Raw genomic sequence first — 13,080 nt, 5'->3', positions numbered from 1 at the left:
TTAATTCCACTGTGGTCAGAAAACACACTATGCATACAATTTTTTTTCTTCTTTTTTTTTTTTTTTTTTTGGTACCAAGGATTGAACCTAGGGGTGCTTAGCTTAACCACTGAGCCACATCCCCAGCCCTATTTTATATTTTATTTTGAGACAGGTTCTTGCTAAGTTGCTCAGTATCTTGCTAAGTTGCTGAGGCTGGCTTGGAATTCGTGATTCTCCTGCGGCAGTCTCCTACACAGCTGGGATTATAGGCATGCACCACTGTGCGCCACTCAATTCTTTTTAATAGGTTAAGGCTTGTTTTATGACTCAGGTTTACCATTTTATTATTTATTTTGCTTGGTCCTTGTTTTTATTCCTGTTTTCCTTTTCCTGCCTTCTTTCAGTTTATTTAAATATTTTTTAGTATTTCACTTAACCTGTTGCAGCTGTGACATCTGTTTATGTAATTCTATAGTAGTTGCTCTAGAGATTGCAAAATACATACTTTTTGTGGTCTGCTTAGAATCAATATTTTATCACTTCAATTGTAATATAAAAACCTTATCTTATTATTAAGCCCTTTACCCCCCTCCACTTTATACTACCACTGTCTTACGTAGTCCTTTTCCCTTTGGGTACCATTTCTCTTTTTTTCTTTTTCTTTTTTTTTTTAAGATGGGAATGTTGGGGATTGAACCCAGGGGCACGTGCCCACTGAGCCACATCCCCAGCCCTCAGGGTCTCACTGAGTTGCTAGCACCTCACTGTTGCTGAGGCTGGCTTTGAACTCATGATCCTCCTGCTTCAGTCTCCAGAGCTACTGGGATTACAGATATGCACCACTGCACCTGACTCCATTTTTAGTTCTATATAAAGAATTCTTTGCAAAAGTCTTTTACTCCAAATTTTTTTCATTTCCCTTCATCTTAAATTGTGTTTTTAAATTAATCTTCATTCCTGAAAGATATTTTTTTACTGGATATTGGATTGTGTGCTGACAATTCTTTCAACATCTGAAAAATATTGTGTGTCTTCTTTCTGGTCTACAGTTTCTTATGAGAAACCTGCAGCCATTGGACTCATCTATGCGTCTGTATAATGCATTGTTTTTCTCTGGATGCTTTGAAGATTTTTTCAGCAGTTTGGCTATGATTTATTTATCTAGGGATTACTTTTCACTTATCTTGCTTGAGCTTAATTCCTCTGTTTTGAATCTCTAGGGGGGTGTTTTTCAACCAAATTGGGAACTTTTCAGGCATTATTTCTTCAGATTTTTCAGTGCTACTCTCTGTTTTCTCCTCTCATTTCCTTCTAAGGCTCTAATAGCACAAGTGATAGACCTTTCATTGTTGTCTCAACAAGTCCCTGGAGCACATGTTCCCACCTGCCCTCCCTAGGCTGGGGGCCACTGTCAGTTCAATTCTCAAAAGTTCACAATGCTACTCAGATCTGGGGGGCGGGTTTTGATTCACTAGTTAATTTGGGAAATAGACATTCCTTAGATCTTCTGCCGTGTGTGTGTGTGTGTGTGTGTGTGTGTGTGTGTGTGTGTGTGTGTGTGTGTGAGAGAGAGAGAGAGAGAGAGAGAGAGAGACAGAGACAGAGACAGAGACAGAGACAGAGAGACAGAGAGAAAGAGAGAGACTGATGGTCAATTTGGAATCTAGATGGAAAGATGGAAGTCTATTAGCTCCTTTCTCAAATTTCTTGGTATGCTAATTAGGATCAGATCAACACACGTTGATCAAGTTAGTAATGTACACCCAGGAGAACATAGAAATAATAAATAAAGTAAAAATAGCTCTTACCTCTCCACATTCTCATTACCACCCAGTTCCTGGTGCTTCCCTTTCAATCTTCCAGTCAGAATAAAGCATGGTTGACCCCATGCTTTGAATATTTGAATATACCCCTTGCTGCACTGCCTCATGCTTATTTAAATTGTTATTTTCTTTTTTAAATATATTTTTAGTTGTAAAATGGACCTTTATTTCTATTTATGTGGTGCTGAGACTCAAACCCAGTGCCTCACACATGCTAAGTGAGCGCACTACCACTGAGCCCCAGCCCCAGCCCCCTGATGCTTATTTAAAATGGACTTTTTTTTTTCTTTTTCTTTGCACCAGGGATTGAATCCAGGGGTATCCAACCACTGAGCCACATCCCCAGCCCTATTTTGCATTTTATTTAGAGACAGGGTCTCACTGAGTTGCTTAGGGCCTCACTTTTGCTGAGGCTGGCTCAGAACTCATTATTCTCCTGCCTCAGCCTCCTGAGCTGGAATAACAGCAAGTGTTTACACTCCAGGGTGTTTTCTTCTCCTCTTCTCCTCCCCTCCCTAGCCTGGGGGCTGGCAACAGGGTAACATTTTTCACATTTTAGGCCCAGTTACCTGTCTTTGAGCACAGAAGGGAATCAATTCCACTCCCCACAGGGAACACTTACCTGGCGCTGGGGGGGAAAAGATTACCTATTTCACCTGGAATGAATCTCTTCCTTATTAACCCTCTGTTCTCCCTAAGGGATAAAATCATCCTGTGGGTCAGGAGTCCCTTGTGCTTTTCCTTTGCTAGCAAAGTAATAAGGCCATAATCAGAAAATGTAAGTCTTAGGTATGAATGGCCAGGCTTAAAGTTAGGAATAGAAGATTTAAAAATAAAACAGTATGATTAGTTGATTGGTTGTTAATGAGGGAATAGACAGTCTAGATGGACTCCCAAAGGTCTGATTTGGATAACTGGGTGGACGGTGGTTGAGATAGAGAATACAGAGATAGAACGATGTTAGCAAAAAGAAAAATACAGCTTTGGACACATTCAGTTTGAGGTAACTCTGTTACATTCAGGTGGATATGACCAACAGAAGGTAATTATAAGCGTGAAAACAGAACCACAGGTTTGGGCTGAATATCAAGCCTAAGAGACAATGGCTTGGTGGTAATTGAAATTATGGCAGTAGATGAGATCACCCAGGGAGATTTTAAAGCAGAGGCTAAAGCTAGCAATCAATCACCAACTTATGAGGGACAGATGTTTGAAAAAAACAGCTTACAAAGAAGATAGAAAATGATGGTCAGAAAGATGGGAATTAACAGTGGTCCACCTCATGCTTTGAATATAATCCTTGCTGCTCTGCTACTGAGGCTTATTTCAAAATAGACATGATTTTCTTCTTCTCTTCACCCTCTCCTCCTCCCTAACCTGGGAGTGGGGGAAAAGGTTATCTATTTACCATCCTAGGCCAAGTTATCTGTATTTAAGTACACACACACACCACAAGAACCAAGTAATTCACTCTCAGGGATGGTGCCAGAAGATGTAAGGAATGTCATCTCCCAAATTAACTTGTGAACCTCAGCCCCCACAAGGAACACCTGGAATGAATCTGTTCTTTAAAAACCTGTTATCCTGGGCTGGGGTTGTGGCTCAGTGGTAGAGCGCTTGCCCAGCATGTGTGAGGCATTGGGTTAGATCCTTAGCACCAATAAAAATAAATAAAATAAATGTCCATCAACAACTTAAAAAAAATTTTTAAAAAACCTGTTATCCTTGATGGGTAGAATCACAGGAGTGCCCTGTGCTAATAAAGCAATAAACCTTTTTTCCTTTTTCTCAAAACGGTATCCTCCTTATTAAATTGGCATTGGAGACAAGGACTAAGTTCTTAGTAAGAAAATTGGTGATTATGAGGGGACCTCAGAGCCAGCCCCCACTCTTGGGCAGGTCTGGCACTCCTAACAACCCTACTTCCATGCTGAAGATGTAAGATGAACTTATTGAGAGGCCACTGCAGGACAGTTAGGTGACCAGAGAGCTTCCCTTGGGTCAAACCAGAGGAGCAATTCTTGTGACTAAAGAGAGGGACAAAGGGACTGTCCCAACAGCTGTCAAAGCCCCTTTTGCTTCACGAACTCCATCTTCTCTCCCTTACCTATATGGGTTGTTCAGTCTTTGTATACTCTGAGAAAAAAGAAGTAGAATGAAGTAAAGTCACAACACCTTGGCCATTCAATAGGCTCCTCTGTGTGCACACTGAAATCTTTGATTCTACACATCTGGTTCCCCTTTGTGGGAACATCTGAGGCACTGCTGGTATAGAAATCATGGTTAAGTGGGATTTGAGAACTTGGGCCATTTATCCCCTCTCTGGTCTGTCTGTTTTAACGTTTTCTGTCTGTTGACCATGGTTTGGGAATCCTCTGTGGTTGTCACTGTGTTTTTTGTTTGTATTGGTTGCTTGCCCTTTAAAAACATGGACAATACTACATTGACCTTATTGGCAGTCTCTTGAGAAAGATAAGCTTGTCTAAGAAAAAGATGATGTTTGACTGTAACAATGAAGCCCTTAAATGGTTTTCTTGAATTATTGTACAATCTTGCAGTTGATGTTGGTCTGTCAGAGGTAAAATAAATGAAAGAAATCCTGTATGTACAGGCAGGTGTGTATGCATTTGCATAATAAGGAGACTGAGCAGCCAAAAACTAAGCTTGAGAGTGCTAAAAGGCACTGGCTTTGGTGTACAAGAATAGCAGGACACCAGAAGAAAGCATTTTAAAAAAGGATTTAAATCCTTTCAACCCAGTGTGGGCAATCCTGGCACTGTTTCTCAGCCTGGCCCAAGGCACCTGCAAATCATCCTGCTCTGGGTCAGGGACACCAGTCCTGGGCTGAGGGGGAAAAATTCCCAGGGAAGTTGCCTGGGTTTTCGAGAAATGGACAAAGAGAACCTGGCCTCTATCCTGCCTTCCAGCCACTTTTTGTTCATAGCAATACAACCACAATTTGAGAATGGGTCTCAGTGTGCCGCTTCTGCTAATGGGTATAATCCATGCAGGCTGTGGGCCTCACTGATTTCTTTCTGGATTCTTGTCTCATAGGTTCAAAGAATGAAATCCACACATGGTGGCAGAGAGCAAAAATAAAAGGAATAAGTTTATTTGAATGAAAGGACAAAAGATGGAACTTCGATGATGCAAGGGGGAAACTGGTGAAAGGGATTTACAGCTTTTGGATAAAGGCATTGATCAGAGTCCATGCAGAGCGGACATTAAAATGCACTGGGGTTAATTGTTGGAGTCTATGCTTTATAGGCGTTGGGAGGGTACCAAGGCTATTGGCTTGGCCATGACTTTCTAATTGGCTGTGTGGTTTTAGTCTTTGAGTCTGAATTTTTCTGTACCTTCCATTTGGGTCCATCCCCATTTCTACCCCCCACCCCCATGCCCTCTCTGGGCCAAAGGAGTTGACCTCACAAGGTGGCCTTTACTTTTGGAAAAAAAAGAAAATAGAACCTTAATTGGGGTTCATTGTCCTGACTATCTCATGATTAACTATCCTATATTATTCAGGAGGTGAAGTCACAAAACACATGACATTGTGTACCTGTGCTGTTAGATTATAACCTGGGGACAAAATGATCTCCCCTTTTAAGATCTGACAGGGGGCTGGGGATGTGGCTCAAGCGGTAGTGCGCTTGCCTGGCATGTGTGCGGCCTGGGTTCGATCCTCAGCACCACATACCAACAAAGATGTTGTGTCTGCCGATAACTAAAAAAAATAAATATTAAAAAAAATTCTCTCTCTATCTCTCTCTCCCTCCTCTCTCACTCTCTCTTTAAAAAAAAAAAAAAAAAAAAAAAGATCTGACAGGATGCTTCACTTGGCCAGGGGACACTTCTGGGTGCCTGTTGCCCACAGAGCTAAAATACAAGACTCCAGGAGTCCCAACGTATGCAAGTGCCTATGTCTTGGCCCTGCTGATTTCTGCAGAGAGATGGCCCTAACAGTCTGTGTATGGTCAACCTGGCTTTCATTGGACAGAGTGCCCTGAATATTTTAAAAATAAATAAATAAAAAGGTCTTTGGATACCACTGACAGTGGAGAACTTACTTAAAGTTGATGACACGTGAGACAGGTCAAACTCAACAATATCCTATACTATGACTTTTTAAATGAACACTGGGAAAGAAAACAGGGTTAAGGAATAGTTTTGCTGTTGTTTTGTATATGCCAGACTGTTCGATCCTGGGATAAAATTTGTTTTGTAAATGAAAAAATGTACAGATAACATTCTCACCCAAAAAGCAAGAACTTCATTTGCAAGTGCCTCCAAGGAGAAGCAAACTGACCCTGCTCTGCTGGAGGTCTACTAAAAGGAAAGCCAGCCCTTTGGGCCAGAGGAACCCTGAAAATGGTGATCCATGTTATTTTAACCATAATTTTGTTTAAGGAAGACCTAACTTGCCCCACAGAAAAAAAATAACCTCTTAAGAGAGAGGAATTAAGGGGGATCTATTCTCTACTGGACAAATTTTTAAAATGTGAATCAGCTCTGCCAGATATACCATATCATATGCTTTTTCCTGCCTGTTTGAAAAAAAAAAAAAACACCTCACACTGATGAGTACCAATTTGTGCAAGACATGAGAGCTGTAAAATATTTAAAGTATAATGTCCATTTCTTTTAGCATTTTTATTTGTCAGAGAAAAGGATGACCAGGCAACCTATATATATACATATATATATATATATATATATATGTGTGTGTGTATATATATATATATATATTTGACTAAATGTTCTACTAAAGAGTTTATAAAAATTAAATTTCCTGTAGGTTTACAGGCAAAGTAACCAATAAGTACTATTTGCTATTTTTAAAATATATTTATTTTTTATTTTTTAGTTATAGGTGGACACAATAACTTTATTTTGTTTTCATGTGGTGCTGAGGATCAAACCCAGTGCCTCACACATGCTAGGGGAGCGCTCTACCACTGAGCTACAACCCCAGCCCTGCTCTTTTTTATACATTTGATCTGGCATAAAAGAGTCACACTGACATTTGAAATATTGACTTATATCTGTCTGCTTTGATTAAGTATTTCTGATCATTAACAGTGTTTCCTCAATTTGTAAGAGATTTAAAGCTATCCTTTGATTTTTGCTAATACTGCTAAACTATACAGGCCTGTAATTATCATTATCATACACTATGGGTTGTAAATTTTTCCTTTAAAAGTTAAACCTAGTTAATATAAGAACATCTGTATAATTGTGTCACTAACAATTACTGGCTTCTTTTGTATATTAGATGTATTGTTCTTCTAGTATCAAAGTTGTTGAAAATATAAAGCTTAGGAGAGCACATTACCAAGCTCTGGTATTCTCCAAACTAAACTTGTCTGTATTAGTATCTCTTTTAGACTTAGAAAAATACTTTAAAATACAAATTTTATTGGGGATTTATTTATTTATGTATTTATTTATTTTTGGTACTGGGGATTGAACTCAGTGGCACTCAACCACTGAGCCACATCCCCAGCCCTATTTTGTATTTTATTTAGAGATAGGGTCTCACTGAGTTGCTTAGGGCCTCATTGTTGCTGAAGCTGGCTTTAAACTCATGATCCTCCTGCCTCAGCCTCCCTAGCCACTGGGATTACAGGGGTGTGCCACCATGACTGGCTGGGGATTTATTTATGCCATGTAATGTTCTGTAACTGGATGAAAGTAACCTGTTATCAATTATAACAATATGCTATTTTTTACACTGGGATGGAAATTTAAATGCATTTTTGAAAGATAATAAGGAAAGCCTGATCTCTTTAAGGCTGCATGGAAGCATTTTGCCATTTTTTTCCCAAAAAAAGAAAGTTAAAAGTTATCTTAGTTTTTGTTTAACTCATGTTTCAGAGGTAATATTGTATTTTTTGTTGTTGTTTCTGTCAAGAGGCTTGCCTTACGTGAGATAAGGCTCTGCCTCTCACCTTATTACATGTCAGGATGGCTCAAAAATAACTTAGGCTTAAGCTCATTTAAAGTTATGCTCAAAGGATGAATTTTTATTATAAAGATTATTGTGAGCTCAATATAAACAAGGAATATAATACATAACAAAGTAAAGGTTTAAGATTATAAAAATGCTTCTTGAATCATAGCTATTATACATAAGTGAATGTTTTTGCTACTGTTTGTTTCATTTTTATTTTCCTTGTAAACTTTATTTTTAAATATTTATTTATTTAGTTAGTTATAGGTGGATACAATATTGTTATTTTATTTTTATGTGGTGCTGAGGATGGAACCCGGTGCCTCACGCATGGTTGGCGAGTGTTCTACCTCTGAGCCACAACCCCAGCCCCTCGTTGTAAACTTTATAACTGTTGCCTGTTAGTGTTTTGCAGGGGTATTCCTACTAATAGAACAACTGAGTTAATTTGAGATAGTAAGCCATCACCTACAGGACAGACAAGGTATAAGGCTGAATTCCAGTACTAATGCTGACCCCAATGGAAGAGGTAACCATAAAATTATAAACATGGAAGTCAAAACCCATTATTCTTACTTCAACACTGGTAAAACTGGTCTGCTTGATTTTTTTTTTTTTTGGTAATGAAAGAAATAAGTATATTTATTGGGTGGGGTGTTCTTTTTAGTTATACATGTAGTAGAGTGTATTTTGCAGATTATACATACACAGAGTATAACTTATTCTATTTAGGATCCCACTCTTGTGGTTGTACATTATGTGGACTTACCATGGTTGTGAATACAAATGCAAGACTAGGAAAGTTATGTCCAATTAATTCTACTGTCTTTCCTTTTCCCCACCCCTCTCTTCCCTTCATTTCCCTTTGTCTAATCCAAAGGATTTCTATTATGCCTCTCCCCATCCTCACTTGTTTTGGGTTAGCATCCACAAATCAGAACATTTGGCCTTTGGTTTTTTGGGATTAACTTATTTCATATTAGCATGATATTCTCCAGTTCCATCTATTTACCAGTAAATGCTATAATTTCATTCTTCTTTATGGCTGAGTAATATTCCATTGTGTATATACCCCACATTCTCTTTATCCATTCACCCATTGAAAGACACCTAGGTTGTTTCCATAGCTTGGTTATTGTCAGTTGAACTACTATAAACATGGATGTGACCGTATCACTGTAGCATGCCATTCTTTGGGTATATACTGAGGAGTGAGATTACTGGGTCAAATGGTGGTTCTAGTCCAAGTTTTTTTAAGGAATCTCCATACTGCTTTCCAGAGTAGTTGCACCAATTAGCAGTCCCACCAGCAATGTATGAGAGTACCTTTCTCCCCACATCCTCCCCAATATTTATTGTTACTTGTTTTCTTTATAATTGCCATTCTGACTGGAGTAAGATGGAATCTCAGTAGTTTTAATTTACATTTCTCTAATTGCTAGAGATGTTTAAAACCAAAAAAAAAAAAAAATCAGAGACTAAAGTCAAGGAAGTAAAAGAGTCAGGAAGAAAGCAGCCAATATTTGGCGGTTGCCCTCTAGGGTCAGCCAGGATCCAGGAAATGACAGGAACCCTCTCTAGGGATCAAGAGGACCCTAGTGAACAGGAAGCCAACAGTGTACATTCTACAAAGAGGAAAAGCATTGGAGAGGGAATGTCCCTGATGATTCTGAAGTAAGCAACATATGGACATAAAAACTCTGACCTATCCTAGCAGATGGCACAATTGGTAGATGAAGGCTATCGGAACCAAGAGCCTTTTCACATGTTCCCAAGAATTACCTGTTGAGGAATCTCAGGTGACCCTTAACAGTAGACAGGACCAAGGTCACTTTTTATCAACTTTGTCTTAAACACCAAACAGGAGAATATAACCAAAGAACCAGCCCTACATGAACATTTAGGAGAGACAATGGCTCTTCTAGTATCATTTGAGATGTACACTTGCATAAGCCACACCAAAAGTAAATAAAGCTGGAAGCTATAAAGGAAGGATTCTTATGTGGGAGTGCCTAATAATAACTATCACAAAATAACTCTAGAGTCACAAGTTTGTCCTGAATTTCATAGACTGGCTAAACTACTTTTGGTTAATTGTTTACAAAAAAGTAATACTTTGCTGTCTCATTTATTGTTGTCCTAACATGATCCCTTCCCTATGTATGCCTTGTCCTGTCACCTGCTGATATCATGGACCTCTGGACTGTCCTGATGCTAAATACCCTTAACTGTCCATATCCCACCTGACAGACAAAAACACTCCCAGCAACTTCACCCTCTCCTAGCAGGAAGCAGTTTGAAGTTGTTGTTTCTAATTTTTCCATAGAAATGAATGTAAAAATTGACAATGGGGAAATGTAACAGTCGTTTACCAAATGCTTCAAATATAACCCTTGCTGTTTTGTCAATGAAGTTAGTTTTGAAGGGCACATGTTTTTCTCTCTCTTTTCCCTCTCCCTTTCCCAAATAAGATTAGGGAGACAGGGTTATCTTTTCTTCCCCATCTTAGGCTTAGTTATCTGTCTTTGAGAACATACCCACTCCAGGAAGGCGATGTCCCCAAAAGATCTAGGAGGTGACTATCTCCCAAATTAACAGGTGAATTTCAACATACAATTGGGGCATAGGTGGGATCCCTGCTCCGGGCCTGCAGGGCACACCTGAAATTATAGTTTTTGAATCCTCTTTAAAAAGCCTTCTGCTGTCCCTGATGGGCAGAATCACAGCCTCTAGGACAGGAATCCCCTGTGCTTCTTCTTTGCCAGCAAGCAATAAAATTTCTTTTTTCCTTTTTTTTTTCAAAATTGTGTCCTCATTAAATTGGCATCCAGGTCAAGGACCAGGTTTTCAGTAACAAGAATATTAGAAATATCCAATGGCCCAGAAACTAAGAGATTAGAAAATGCCAAGAAGATACAAAAAGATATTGGTGTCAAATGTAGCAAAAAAGAGGCCCCAAGTGAAATTAAGAGCTGAAAGCTATTTGCTGGATTTGACAATTAGAATGTTATCAGTAGCCTCAGCAAAAGGTATGTCAATGAAGTGGTGGGAGGCAAAAATGACTAAATAGACTAAATAGAACATAAGTAGAGAATGTGAGTCTGTATACCTTTAAACAAAGTTCAGTAAGAAGAGATGTAATGGACAGAAGATAGGAAAGGGATGAAAATAAAGTTTTATTTTGTCAACAATAAATGTTACTGATTCACAGGAAAAATACACTTTAACATTGTTGGCAGAAGTGTGAATTAATACAGTCATTATAGAAATCAGTATGGAGATTCCTCAAGAATAGGAATGGATACGCCATATGACCCAGCTATTCCATTCCTCAGTATTTATCCCCCCCAAAAAACCCCTAAAATCAGCATACTATGGTGTTACATGCATTCCCAGGCTTATAGCAGCACAATGCACAATAGGCATGTTATGGAAGAACCCATCAACAGATGAACAGATTAAAAAAATGCGGTATATATAGACAATTGAGTTTTACTGGGGTCATAAAGGATGAAATTATGTTACTTGATGATAAATGGAAAGGACTGGAAGACATTATGCTAAGTTAAACAGGCCAGACTCACAAAGTCAATGGTCAAATATTTTCTCTCATATGTGGAAGGTAGAGAGAGGAAAAAATAAAGGAATAAAAAGGTATCTCACAAAAGCAGAAGGAAGACCAACAGAGTAGAGGAAAGGGATCTAGAGGGAGGGAAGAGGGAAAGGCAAGGAGAGATATTGCGAAACTAAATCAACCAAATTATGCTATATCCATGTACAAACATACCAAAAATGAATCCCACTTTGTATATAATTATAATGAACTAATTAAAAGAATAATGGAATGGAGCCCAGTAGAGTAGTAGGAGGCATGGGGGAGGGAAGAAAGAAAAGGGGGAAGTTCCAGGGAATGAAACTGATCAAATAATGTTGTGTGCATGTATGAATATGTCACAATGAATCCCACTATTATGTGCAATTATAATGCATCAATAAAAACATAAAAAGATAGTTTTGTTTTTCTTTTCATTGTGTATGTGTGTACAGAGATTATAATTAAGCTAGAAGAGGAAACTAGAAAAAGAGAATGAAAGTACAGAAAATGGCAGCAGAAAAAAGCAGGAAGAGGGCTGAGAAAAGTGAGGAAAATTGATGGAGAAAAGTCCCAAGATAAATAGGATGCCTTGAACAGGAGGTGAGTCAACCCAAGACAGAAAATGAAGATAATTGAAATAGGTGCAGAGGTAAATATGTTTGGGGGGAATGAAGTAAGAAATTAAAAATGACATGAGACTGATGGCTCTATCACAAAACAAAATACTTAGGAATAAATATAACACAAGTAGTATAAAACTTATATTTTGAAAACCACAAAGCGTTGCTGAAAAGAATTAAAGATGACCTAAACAGAAAGAAAGATAGATAGGCAATATTCTTAGATTATAAAATTTAATATGGTTAAGATGATAATACTTTTCAATGACCTACACATTTCATGAAATCCTTAACACAATCATTATTGACTTCTTTTCAGAAATTGACAAGATGATACTAAAATTCATAAGGAAACATAAAGGACCCAGAATAGCCAAAATTATCTTGAGAGGGAGAAAAAAATAGAAGACTCACATTTCCCAATTTCAGAACTTTCTACAAAGCTAGAGTAATGCAAATTTATATGCCAATTTAAAAAATCTTTCTAAAAACATTGTGGTGCTGGCATAAGGATAGGTGTTAGGAGCAGTGATTTGAATTACGGTCTCTTACTGTCCTACGGCAGGAGCTGAGTGCCTGTGCTAGGTACTTCTTGTGCAAAGGCACAGGTCAAGACTGCCCAGTTGCTATGGTAACACCCTGCTTAAAGGAGACTTTGTGTTAGGTACAACACTATCAATCTTGACCCTGAGTTCAGACACTAGCTCCTGGGGGTAGAGAATTATGAGTGCAAAAACGATAATTATAATTGACTGCCCATTACTTTATCCTTCAGCCTGCCTGCTTTGAAGAAACTTTCTCACAGAAAACACTTTTGATGACAATATCTATATAATAAACACGCTGAGCTAGCTCTGGCTCATTGTTCTCTATATGGGTATGATGTCCCACCTGGTCTCAGCTTTCTCTCTCTTTCTTTGTCTGTCTTTTCTAATCTCCCCTGACTCCTCACCTGTCAGTTGTGGCAGACAGGCATAACACAGGTAAAAGGTACAGAACTGAGAATCCAAAAATCTCATATTTATAGTTAATTTACTACACAGATGCCAAAACAAATAAGTGGGGGGAAATATACTTTTTCTCAACAAATGCTGCTTGGACAAACAACTG

The sequence above is a fragment of the Ictidomys tridecemlineatus genome, chromosome X (genome assembly GCF_052094955.1).
Source record: "Ictidomys tridecemlineatus isolate mIctTri1 chromosome X, mIctTri1.hap1, whole genome shotgun sequence".
Taxonomy (NCBI): Eukaryota; Metazoa; Chordata; class Mammalia; order Rodentia; family Sciuridae; genus Ictidomys; species Ictidomys tridecemlineatus.
The sequence above is the reverse complement of the archived record's forward strand: the minus strand, read 5'-3'. Positions refer to the sequence as shown.